We start from the raw sequence: 13,412 nt of genomic DNA, 5'->3' as shown, positions 1-13,412 counted from the left end.
ATGTTTGTAATAAATAAAGCCATAAGGAAAATGCTTATATTCAGTAAAAAACGAGTGTGGCCATATATAACATAAGAGCATTTCCTCTAAAAATTGCACAATTAGGGAGTTTTGATCAATTCCGACAAAATCAGAATTAAAAACCCAAAAATTTTTCGCGCGCTTCGCGCGCATTTCTTAGGGTTAAAGCTTGTGCTTGCCCTCCTTTGCCTTCTAAGTTATTTAAAAACATAATAGTCCAAAAACTTGAGAAAGAGAATTTAAGATAGATCGTTTTACCTAAAAGAAGGGCCTCAATGTGTAATGATGGTGAAAGAATAGGCCTATGAATTGTAATAAATAAAACCACGATGAAAATGCTTATATTTAGTTTCAAACACGCGCATGTGCCCTATATTAATATTAAAATAAGCCATGTCGTATTGTTTACTATATGGGGGGGGGGGGTATCACACCAAGTCATAAATTATTAACCGGGAAAATTATTACCTTTGCCCCCCCCCCCGACCCAAGACCCCTGTTACGCGGCTGCTTATAAGTGGGGCCCCCCCACTTTGAAAAACGTTCCGCCGGCCCTGGGTAATAGTCTGCCCGACTTAGGTTTGTTCTTTTTATCAGTGTTCTTGTATAGTATTATTTCCTGGACGAGTAGTCCCCAAAAATGTCACACACCCTTCCAGAAGCTATCTGACAAAGGTCCGAACATATCGTACTCAAGAGACACAAAAGTTCACAACTCAAATAATTACCAAAAATGTTTACTGATATATTTCTGAGAAAGTGCACCCACCAGCCTAGCAAATGATTCATCATCATTAACATGTTTTCAATCTCATTAACAAAGCCATAGCAGTTAACAAATAATAATGGTTAGGCATCAATGCTGTAACTTTATCAGTTGGCCCTTCCAAAACTTTAACGAAATATTATGTTACCAAAATGCAATAATAATTTGTTCACGATTTCAACATTTTCCTTATGGCCTTTTAGCTCTATCACATTAGATTTAATCATATATATATAATATAATATATATATATATATATATATAATAATGAAAAAAAAATATACAGTATATAGTATATATATCAAGGACGTAACATAACCTGCACATTCAAAGTTGGAGGGAGCCGACTGGGACCTCCCTCGAACCTGCCACTTCCCAGTGGTGAAACTAGGTTCCGATGGGCCCTTTTTCGAGAGTGCAGTCATCACACATGTTAAGAATGCTATATCTAGAAAAATAATGACCAAATCACAATTAGTTTTTAAAATAATATGAAACAAAGTGTATTGCAAAAATTATTTAAAAATAAATTGTTCAAAATTTCTTATCGATTCCATAATTATATGAAATGAGATGTTTATTCCTCAATGAATGAATAGGCCTAAATAAAGTGCAAGTTAACACGAATACATTATATAATGCAATATGAATAACAATGACTGTCTATTATATTTATACAAGTTGACTGATGTTGTGAACTACCTAAAAATTTGTTTTTCCATTGCAACATTCTTGGTTAAGAAGGATAAAATTACATTAAAAATCACACGACTAATCAACTTGGCAATGACGAGAAATACGTTAAGATATTAACAATTTAAAATTGTAAAGTAGTAAAAAGTAAAAATAAAAATCACTGTTTAAAATATACTATGTGTATCTCAGAAACAGACCAGCCATTTTAGTAAAGATTAAATAAAAACCCAAAATTTTGCTATAAAATAATGACAGCATGCTAATTAAATAAAACATGTGTTATGTATATATAGGATACAGTATGCATTTTCCTCCATGAATAAATGAAAATGCAAGAAAACAGGAACAAAATTATATTGCCTTATATAATGCAATATTAATAACAATGAATGTGCGCCTATTATATTTATAAAAGTTGACGGATATTGTGATATACATAGCCTATAAAAAGATGTAGCCTAAATAAATAAACATGTGTTATGAATACAAACTTATTAAATGTCTTTTGAATTAAGCTAGGTGAATACGTTAGATTTTCAAATAACAGACTGTAGTATATTTTTTAGTATTATTATTTAGTAAAGTTTTGGTTTATTAATGGCTGGAGGACCATGTATGTAGGTATTCCCATCATATGGACAGATCTACCAGGTGATAAGTGCTCAATAGAGCAATAAGAATCAGGGGCATCAACTTTGGGTGGAGGGTCAATATTAGAATAAGCTACTGTACGTTTCTACAGGGGTTCTACTCAGGCCCTGCAAACAGTCCCGGTCAGGGTGGTAGGACAAACGCCAGGAAAAATCAGCAATTTTGAGGTAGATCAGGTAGATATATATATATATATATATTAGATATATATCTAAATCTATACCTATATCTATTCTATATTTATATTTTATTTATATATTCTATATATTTAGTATAATGTGTTATTTAGCGGTTTTTTTATTCTGTATTTAATGTGTTGGACTACAATGGAAATACGTAACAGAATTTTAAACAAATGAAATAAGCAATTAGCCTATATATAATACAATATACAATTAGCCTATATATAATACAATATACAATTAGCCTATATATAATATACAATAAACAATTAGCCTATATATAATACAATTAGCCTATATATTTTGTTCTGAATCAGAATGTCATAATCAATTAAGAAATTGTTCTTGATTTTTTTAAATATTATACAGAATTCCATGGTCAAATATGTTTTCAGTAGACCTATTGTTTTAAAGCACTTAATTTACATCATCCGTTTGTATTTGTATTCCAGTTGAAATGAAACCCTGTGTTCCTCCTCCTATTAGAACAAATACGGAGAAGAGATGAGAAAAAGTTAAATATTGATAGAACAAAAGATGAGGGGCAGGTGAAAGAAATCAATAAACATGTGAAACAAGAAAAAAGCAATAGCACTGATTCCCAGAAATAGCACTCTAAAACTGCCGAAAAAAAAAGATAAAAAACTTTTTTAAAGCAGTGTTCCATGTCAACTCGTCATGTTCTGCAGGGCCACCAAGATGGGGGTGCAAGGGGGAAAGATCTCTGGGCCCAAGATCGCCGGGTCCAAGATCTTCGGGGCCAAAGCTTACCAGGGGCCCCCATACAAGCTTCAGGCAGTATTTTTTCTCCAATTTTTTTTTTTAATATTAATTACTATCGTGAGCCCTCAATAATGTCATGGGTCCTCTAATAATGGGCCTCTCCAGATTGACTGGGCCCCCTCAAAACATTGCTGTGCTCTTTCACCGCAATCTATCCTGCGCTTCGCACATGTAACTGGGGCCCACACCAACCCTTGCCCCTGTTACACTTTCCCCTCTTGGCGGCTCTGATGTTCTGTACCGCTTACCCAGGGCGGATCCAGGACTTTTCTTTAGAGCTCAAAATATATGTTTTTAATCTAAAGCAATAATCTTTGCATTTTTGGTACATGGTATCTGGTTTTTATCAAAATAGTTAATAATTTAATGTATCATTGATTATTCCGAGTTTTGGATGGAGGGGTAATAAATCGTGTAAAGCTGTATTATTTTATCCTACAAAAATTTTCAAGGAATAGGGCACAATTACATGAAAATTACTACATGTATGCAAAAATTATAACCAGCAGGGGTTTGGAAATTCGCTTGTTCACAATATTTCAACAAATTTTATAACATCAGTGTCGCAGACGTGCAGACGAACATCCAGATCATTTCAAAGGTTCCTACTACTTTACAGCATAGGAACCAAAAAAAAAAAAAGAAACGGAGAAATTAATCAAAGTGTATTAGTACTACCTCGAAATTTCAACCATAATTATTTTAAAAAAAATTTCATGAGAAAATGTATCTTTTATTTAGCAATTATCCACAGACATAATTACACGGTTCACGTTTTTGTAGAAACACTTATTAACAAAATAATAAGCCTGGAATTAAGTGTATTATAATGCATTATTATAGAGTATAGTCTATTTTAATAATATAATGTATTCTAATCAAAGAAAACCACCTAAAAATAATAATAGAATCAGAGGCAATATGAGAATCAGAAAGACATGACGAAATTAAGGACTGAGGATAGGTAACTGAACTGAACAGATTAAAAAAAAAAGAACAGGACTGAATAAAACAGTTTTTTTTCCAAAGGCGTAGACTATTTTATTCGCACATGAAAACTGATTAAATTCAGATACAAGAAATCATATATTTCATAATATCTTTATGTCTTTAATGGTAGTGCTTTAATTGCAACTTGTTTGATGAAGTTGTATCGTTTTAAGTACTTCACTAACTATGTTAATGTAGGATTGATATACTTTATTATTTTTATTTATTTATTTTGAATACTCAGTGTTAAAATATTGGTCAAAAATTTTGAAAAATGTTCGAAGCAAAAAAATCACTTTAAGTACTTAAAAACCTGAAATCACCTAATATTGCAAGCTAGCGCATGGTTACCAAATCATCAAACACCCACTTCACCTTCACGGGCCACGTCCTCCCAATTATCACCTCATTTCAAGACTCTTAGAGAGGAGCAGATCCAGAATTTTTCGAACGGGAAGGGGGAGAGGTGAGAGGGGAGGGAGACACTAGTTCCAGAATCGGTATGTGTAGTAAAACACAATGTTGATTTGCATTAAAAATTTTTTAATTTAATGGCAAAGCAGGTCCTTAATGAATCCACCCCTACTAGATAGGCCTACACCACTGGTATGGCCCTCAGATATTAGTAGATAATAAATATTCTATCTAATATGGTCTAGGAAAGAAATGATTAAAAGCAGTGCTTTTAAAAATCTACCTGAAATCACCTAATATTGCAAGCTAGCGCCTGGTTAGCTAATCATCAAGCACCCACTTCACCTTCGCGGGCCACGCCCTCCCAATTATCACCTCATTTCAAGACTCCTAGAGAGGAGCAGATCCAGAATTTTTCGAACGGGAATGGGAGGGGGAGGGAGACACTAGTTTCAGAATCGGTAGGTGTAGTAAAACACATAATATTGATTTGCATTGAAATTTTTAAAATTTAGTGGCAAAACAGATCCTTACTGGATCCACCCCTACTAGATAGGCCTACACCACTGGTATGGCCCTCAGATATTAGTAGATAATAAATATTCTATCTAATGTGGCCTAAGAAAGAAATGATTAAAAGTAGTGCTCTATAATCACAACTATTCTTGTCGAGTCCTAGTTCATTTAGAACCTACCTTGCACTCACCACAAAGCAAGTTTAACTCATATTGGTTGGCGTTTGAAATATACATTCAAGTTCAAATATTTGATTATGGATATATACATCCCGGAAATACACTATAATACACCAAATTATGGAGTTTTCTGTAAGAATACATCATATTGACCATATCTGCCATTCCGAGTTCACGTGGTTCTTTTGGCATTTTTGGTCCACACAGGTGTTAGGTCAAGAATATTTAATGAAATGGCCGCAAGCATGTTGAAGCAAGTACCATTCGTGTGAACATGAACAATTCATGTTTTTGTCAATTTTAAGAGTACAACTACATGAAAATACATACCTTTAAAACACATTAAAAATCTTGTCGAAAAAAAAAAACTCAGCGTCCGACCGAGTGTACACCATGCGATGCACGTTACATGGAAACTGACTCGTATTATTGGCTAACGGAACTTAAAATCACTAAATATAGCTAGTTACACGTTTTGTTTTAATACTTAGGCCTACCTTAGTAGTTTTGTTGATACGTACGAATATACTTTAGACCTATAGTGATAAACAAAATATGGTGTTTTTATTGCGAAAATACACCTTGTCCACCATTTCCGTCGTCACGTCAATTCATGTCACGCGGTTCTCTGGAATTTCAAAATTCACGCTCTGTTACACAGGTGGTAATTATTCAGGATATTAGGTGAAAATGGCCACAGGAACACTGAGGACTGAGGTTGAATTGGAATATCAAGATAATACTGTATCATCTTATGAATCAAAACGTATAAATACAGATTGGAAACAGTGGAAAGTTTCCACTTGCGCGTGCAAGTATAATAAAAGTAGGCCTATTATACGAAACAAAATTGTATTAAAAAACTTCAATAAAATGTTAAAATGATAAAATACCGGTAGGTAAAAGATGTATTACTGTAATTTAAAAAATTAGTAAAAGTCTCCTAAATAAAAAAAACACTGTTTAATTAATATACTTTGATATTTTTTATACTATAACTTTAGTTCTTATGAGGAATCCCCTTCGGTACCAAATTTTCCGAAATAGGAGTATCCTCGGGGATGGGATTAATCTGATCCACTAATTAAACCAGAAAAACGGGTGGGGAGAGGGGTATTAACAATTAACGACTATGTAATATGGTACCATTTCTTAGTAATCCAAACGCATAATTCATGGGTATGCAGTTTAATATTATTTTCGTTAGGCCTGTCATTATTCCGGGGCCATATCCCAGAATCATCGGTCCTTCACCATTTGGAAATCCCGGATGTAAGATAGACGGATTTAGACCGCAGATAGGCCTATGAGTGGTCAGTTTTTTTGTTTTTTAGTTTTTTTTTTGTTTTTTTTTTTTATCAAAATCGTATTATCTGAATGCCATATCGTGATTGATAGCTTTTTTTTTTTAAACTGAAACAAATATCGATTTTATTTTTTTTAAATTATTATTTTAACAAAAAGCATTTTTGTTTCATGTTGATATGAAGGTGATGTCTCAAAGGGTATCAGGACTTACTTTAAGGCCAAACAAATAAACCAATAGTTTTATTTATAAAATAGGCCTATGTGCTGTTTTTGTTTGTTTGTTTGTTTGTTTTTTTTTGTGGTGTCACAACATTAACATAGCGTGTCATGATACTTATCAAATGATCGATAATGCTAATAGATTTCTAAGATATATATTATAAATAAATTTAACTTTTTAGTATCGTGCTAGATTCCAGATACCATCTTAGGGTAAAATAGTGTATAATTTGCCACTTTTTAGCGAGATAAACTTCGACATACTAATACTCCAAAATACAAAATATATATAGTATAATTCAAATAGAATCTTTTCAGTGGCGGTGCCAGGCGTCTGAAATCTGGAAGGGGTGGGGGGAGTGAGGGACAGGTACCGTATGATTTTGTGGGGGAGGGGGAGGTCCCGGACGAGAGCAAAGTCGGCGTGGTCCTGTATCGATTAAATGTTTTAAAAGTGGTTCAGGGCTTTCAATGGCTTATTTAATCGACTTTATATATAGATACTCTACTAATATGTAGAAAATACATTTTTTTTTTCTCCCCGACGAATTTTGGTTTTTCTTCTGTTTTTTGGGTCGGAGCCGGGGAAACTGGAGGAGGAGGAAAAATTTTTTTTATGCGTTCAGTTTTTGAGAACGTATTAGACAGATAAAAGGTTGTTAGCTTTCTTTTCGTATTTATATAATAAAACACTTATAGTACTAAATTTAGCCAAGTCATAAAAATATGTTTTTTCGTAGTTTTTTGCGTCAAAAAATTAACGTAATGTGTTATCATTCACATCATTCGATAAATAATTTTAATAGCAAAAATATTCAAATTGAATCTTCCAGTGACGAAGTAGCTTTAAAATACTATTTTTTGGGTAAAATAGGCCTACGTACAATTTGTAATTTTTTGATCAAATTGCCACTTAAATTGGAAATGTTGCGTGTGAGCCCGTTCCTTGTGAGCTAAGAGCTGGTGATGAGGATTCACGTTGTTGCCAGCTTGTAACAAATGATGCCCACGAAAACATAGGCTATATTTTTGAGCAATTTTAATTCGTTGGGACCCGTCTATAAATAGCTGTAGTCAAGTGAGTGAACTCCTCTTAGTCAATATGAGAATTACATATAAATGTGAGGACATTAGGCCTATATAATCAGCTGTAGTCATGTTGTCCTCTGTACAATAAATATGGTACACTGGGGATGATATAAACGTGAGGACATTAATCAGCTGTACTCAAGTTAAAGAAAATAATGCCCTCAGTTCAGTCCTCTATTGTCAATATACTGTATAGGCTAGTAGCCTGGGGATTGTATATAAACGTAAGGACATAATCATCTGTAGGAAATTGAAAGGAAATAATGGCCTTGGTTCCCCTATACACAAAACTATACGAATTATGATAAACTGGCCAGAGATTATAATAAAAGTGTGGTCATTAAGGAAATCACGGTCCCTGTTAGTCCTCTATACAGTCATTATGGTACATTGAGGATCTCAATAGGCAGGCTAAATAAGTAGCCTACGATCAACTTTTTGCATGTACTACAGAACTTCCAAACTTCCGCATCAGGATCTAGGATTTAGCAATAGGGGTGGATAATGGGAGATAAAGGACCGTCCCCTCCCATGTGATTTTTTTTTTTTTGAAATGAGTAGACTGCTAGACGATCTTAGATCCTCTGGCATCTCAAAAGAAGTAAGCTTAGAATAGAAAGTGTATGTTTACCAGAGACATGAGAAGCAGACACACAAGACGATCGGTGACCATTATTTTTTTCACAGTAAACGGAGGGGGGGTGGAAAGCCACCCTATTCACCCCTCTAGATCCGCCACTGCTTTAAGTGGCATTTATTAACCTGCAGAGGACTCTTGTGATCTGTAGGTGTCATGGAATACGAAACAGCTGGACAATGGTGGAGTTAGTCATGGTTTCTATCAAAATTGGCCAATTTTTAACCTGATCGTTTTTCCCAGATTCGGCCACATATGGGCCTAATTCCGGATATCACCCGATTCATCGTTATTTAAGTTTAAACTAGGCATTAAGTGGCATTTATCAACCTGCAGAGGACTCTCGTGATCTGTAGGTGTCATGGAATACGAAACAACTGGAAAAAGGCGGGGTAAAAAAAAATCGTCAAAAAAGTATGAGTTATAATAGCTCATGGTTTTTACCAAAATTGGCCAATTTTTAAGCTGGTCGTCTTATCCCAGATTGGGCCACATGAGCCTAACTGAGTATCATCATCGTTATTTAAGATTAAAACTAGGTTTTAAGTGGCATTTATCAACCTGCAGAGGACTCATATTGTGATCTGTAGGTGTTATTGAATACGAAACAACTGGAAAATGGCGGATCTAAGATTTACCAATGGGGGTGGATAATGGGAGGTGAGAAGAACCGAGCGGGGGGGGGGGGAGTGGTTTTGTAAATTTTTCAAAATAAAAGACAGCGGAAAAATGAAAATTTGACTCAAGTTTGGAGACTAAGAGTGCCATTTCCGGCCTCGCTAGAGGTGCCATAATCATAAAAGTTCCCCCAACTGAGGTAGTATAGACCCTCCGCCTCTGAAAGTCCCTCTCCGGGGCCCCTCTACTTCAAATTCCTGGATTTGCCACTGGAGAAGCAAACACACATGACGAGTGGTCATTTTTTTTCACGGTAAACGAAGGGGGGTCAGCCACCATATACACCCCTAGATCCACGACTGCGCATTTGATCGCCCAAAACGCATCAGAGGTTATTTTTGGGCGTCTAGAAAACGACGCTTTTAAGGGGGCATGTCCCAGGACCCCTACGGTAGTGTTGTCTCGATCAGCCCCAGTTTCGGCTGCCAACCCCCATTTTTTGGACATCTCTGGATCCGCCCCAGAAACGACAGTGTAAAAACAAACAGCGTGCGTTTGTAGGACCATTTTACATCTCCCCACGCGCGTATTCCTGGACTGTTTTGATTGATGAGTTGTCTATTTATTTTAATAAAAATGGCAAATATTCAACCACTTGCCATCTTTAGTTCTCTTGGCATCAGGCGCGACTGTCGAACTTTAAACTTTAAAGATGTATTGACCCATGCTAAATGCCAAAAAAATAAAAATAATATTTTTTTAAATTAACTTGCCGATTTTGAAGTAACTTAAAAGTTATCAACTTGAACATAGAAATTAGTGTATTTAAAAAACGTCTACCCATCAGTTTACAGCGAAAAATGATATAAACACTTCCAGTCACTGGAAATGTTTTATTATTTTTATTATAATTTTTTGGTTTAAAAAATCAGGGTACACATTTGTTAAATTAAATAATGTTTATGCACAAGTTAATAATTTGTATGCTATGGTCCTAATTCAGTATCTGTCTCTTATACACATCTAGATGTGTATAAGAGACAGGAATTACATATAAATGTGAGGACATTATATAATCAGCTGTAGTCACCTCTGTACAATAAATATGGTACACTGGGGATTATATAAACGTGAGGACATTAATCATTGTACTCAAGTGAAATGAAATAATGCCCTCAGTTCAGTCCTCTGTTGTCAATATAGGCTAGTACTCTGGGGATTGTATATAAACGTGTGGACATAATCATCTGTAGGCAATTGAAAGGAAATAATGACCTCGGTTCCCGTATACGCAAAACTATAAATTATGATAAACTAGCGCGGGATTATAATAAAAGTGTGGTCATTAAGGAAATCACTGTCCCTGTTAGTCCTACAGTCATTATGGTACATTGAGGATCTCAATAGGCAGGCTAAATAAGTAGCCTACGATCAACTTTTTGCATGTACTACAGAACTTCCAAACTTCCACATCAGGATCTAGGATTTAGCAATAGGGGTGTATAATGGGAGATAAAGGACCGTCCCCTCCTCCTTTTTTTTTTTTTTTTTTTTTTTTTCCTCCTTTTTTTTTTTTTTTTTTTTTTTTTGGAATTAGTAGACTGCTAGACGATCTTAGATTCTCTGGCATCTCAAAAGAAGTAAGCTTAGAATAGAAAGTGTATGTTTACCAGAGACATGAGAAGCAGACACACAAGACGATCGGTAACCATTATTTTTTTTCACAGTAAACGGAGGGGGTGGGGTGGAAAGCCACCCTATTCACCCCTCTAGATCCGCCACTGCTTTAAGTTGCATTTATCAACCTGCAGAGGACTCTTGTGATCTGTAGGTGTCATGGAATACGAAACAGCTGGACAATGGTGGGGATAGCTCATGGTTTCTATCAAAATTGGCCAATTTTTAACCTGATCTTTTTTCCCAGATTCGGCCACATATGGGCCTAATTCCGGATATCACCCGATTCATCGTTATTTAAGTTTAAACTAGGCATTAAGTGGCATTTATCAACCTGCAGAGGACTCTCGTGATCTGTAGGTGTCATGGAATCCGAAACAACTGGAAAACGGCGGGGTAAAAAAAAATCGTCAAAAAAAGTATGAGTTGTCTATTTATTTTAATAAAAATTGCAAATATTCAACCACTTGCCATCTTTAGTTCTCTTGGCATCAGGCGCGACTGTCGAACTTTAAACTTTAAAGATGTATTGACCCATGCTAAATGCCAAAAAATAAAAATAATATTTTTTTTAATTAACTTGCCCATTTTGAAGTAACTTAAAAGTTATCAACTTGAACATAGAAATTAGTGTGTTTAAAAAATATCTACCCATCATTTTACAGCGAAAAATGATATAAACACTTCCAGTCACTGGAAATGTTTTATTATTTTTATTATAATTTTTTGGTTTAAAAAATCAGGGTACACATTTGTTAAATTAAATAATGTTTATGCACAAGTTAATAATTTGTATGCTATTGCAATATGAGCCAGTTTATTTCAAAATTATTTTTTATGACTTTTTGACATTAGCAAGGGACAATACATCTATAACATTTTTTACGCCGCGGGTTCATGAAAGTCAAACATGGAGTCTGAAATTGGTAGATATTTTAAAGACCTTTCAACAGAAAAGAACATCGAAATGAGTGCATACTATTGTCTAATATTTTCATATTAACTTCGTGTAGGTAAATAAGGTTCTTTATAGGTCTGTTGCGCTATTTATATTGGTGGTTTTGTATTATTTTTTGTACCCCATTGATTGAAGTAGCCGGCGAAAACATCGTAGTAGCCGATCGAATGCGCCGGCCGCAGGCTCCTAAATAAACCCCTGAATTCACGATACCAAATTTGCAAACAGCTCACCACCGACAACACTATTAACATTCACCTTCTAACATACACTTACCACCTCTCACTTGCAATGCTTCTAATGTCATCTACCTAAATGGTGTACCCAGTGTAAGGATATTATATACGTCAGGGAAACCAGTTGCAAATTCTGCCATAAAATAAAATCCACCTTTGATTTCGTATCATTAACGATCTATCGCAGTCACTGCTGTAAATGGGCTTATTCGACTGGTTCATTTCGTTGAGTACGAATTTTCGTTGAGTATTATTTTCATTCGACTGGTTCGTTAAATACGGTAGACTTCGTTGACAACGAAAATCAACGTAAACCGGAGTGCGTTAATCAGCGTTACCAAAAAAAAAAAAAACCTGGCCGATTGCTGAGTTTATAAACAACATTTGCGTTAATATAACTTAGATTAAATTTCATAAAATAAAAATTATGATATTTACCCACATGGAGTCAAAAAATAATTGTAGGCTAACAGAATTCAAAAACTGGAATTAATTTTTTTTTACGAGAAACGCATACTACCATTCTATTCGACTGGTCGTCTTCGTTAAGTAGGATTTTACCACTGTTCATGTGGGCGTGGTTTAACAAAGAACGACCAGTCGAATACGGCCATTTTTATTCATGTGACTTTTTAGTTAAGGTCAATCAAATACAGTTCTTAAAATTCTCTTTTTTATTTAGCTTTAAACAATTAAGCACTTCATCTATAACTTCGTCTACAACAACAACGTCTGCTAAATACATGTGTTTGCACTTGGCTTAATGATGTACCCGTTTTGCATATAATAAAATATATTATAACATATAATTTCTATAGAATTACCATTTGAATAAATTTGATCCAAACTTTGGCAAACATACCTATCGAATTTATTTATTATCACATTCTCGCGTAAGTAATTGATGATTGATTGAATTACAGGAGCAACAACAGAAATATTGAGGGTATAATAATTATGTATATTTACTCATACATAGGCCTATACACTTTTGTATGTACATTTCACCAATATGTATATGTACATATTCTATCTATAGTAGGATTCACATATAGATACATTAGTTGACACTCGCTTTCTAATCCAAGATCGCTAGGCTCAATCCTAACTAGATGCAAATATTTTTTCCACTACATAATAAAACTTCAATATCAAAGTCTTGCTAGATGGTGTAAAAACATATGATGCAAATATTCTTTCCACTACATAATAAAACTTCAATATCAAAGTCTTGCTAGATGGTGTACAAACATATCTTCGCACAATAACAATAATAATAATAATAATAATAATAATAATAATAATGATAATAATAATATACTATTATTCGCGCGAGTCAAAAGCGTCGGTTCGCTTCCTGAGCTCTGATTTCGATTCGCGCGAATAAATTCGCCTTGTGGAAAACTGGTTTATGCATAATCATTTAATAAAAACAAGAACGTGCACTCCACAGATGTGTATAAGAGACAGGT

General features: G+C 34.6%; 1 long non-coding RNA gene across 1 annotated transcript in view; it reads right to left on the bottom strand.

Annotated features, from left to right (window-relative positions):
• LOC117104558 overlaps nt 1-5,819 on the bottom strand; it is an 8,759-nt gene extending 2,940 nt beyond the window's left edge. Inside the window, exon 1 of the long non-coding RNA XR_004444778.1 lies at nt 5,696-5,819. This is a non-coding gene — a long non-coding RNA (uncharacterized LOC117104558). The remainder of the gene's footprint in view (nt 1-5,695) is intronic.
• Nucleotides 5,820-13,412: the final 7,593 nt, after the last annotated feature.

This window comes from Anneissia japonica, unplaced genomic scaffold, assembly GCF_011630105.1.
Source record: "Anneissia japonica isolate Jap-2015-1 unplaced genomic scaffold, ASM1163010v1 scaffold287755_len519135_cov135, whole genome shotgun sequence".
Taxonomy (NCBI): Eukaryota; Metazoa; Echinodermata; class Crinoidea; order Comatulida; family Comatulidae; genus Anneissia; species Anneissia japonica.
Note: the sequence above shows the minus strand (reverse complement) of the source record. Positions and strands in the feature narration are given on the sequence as shown.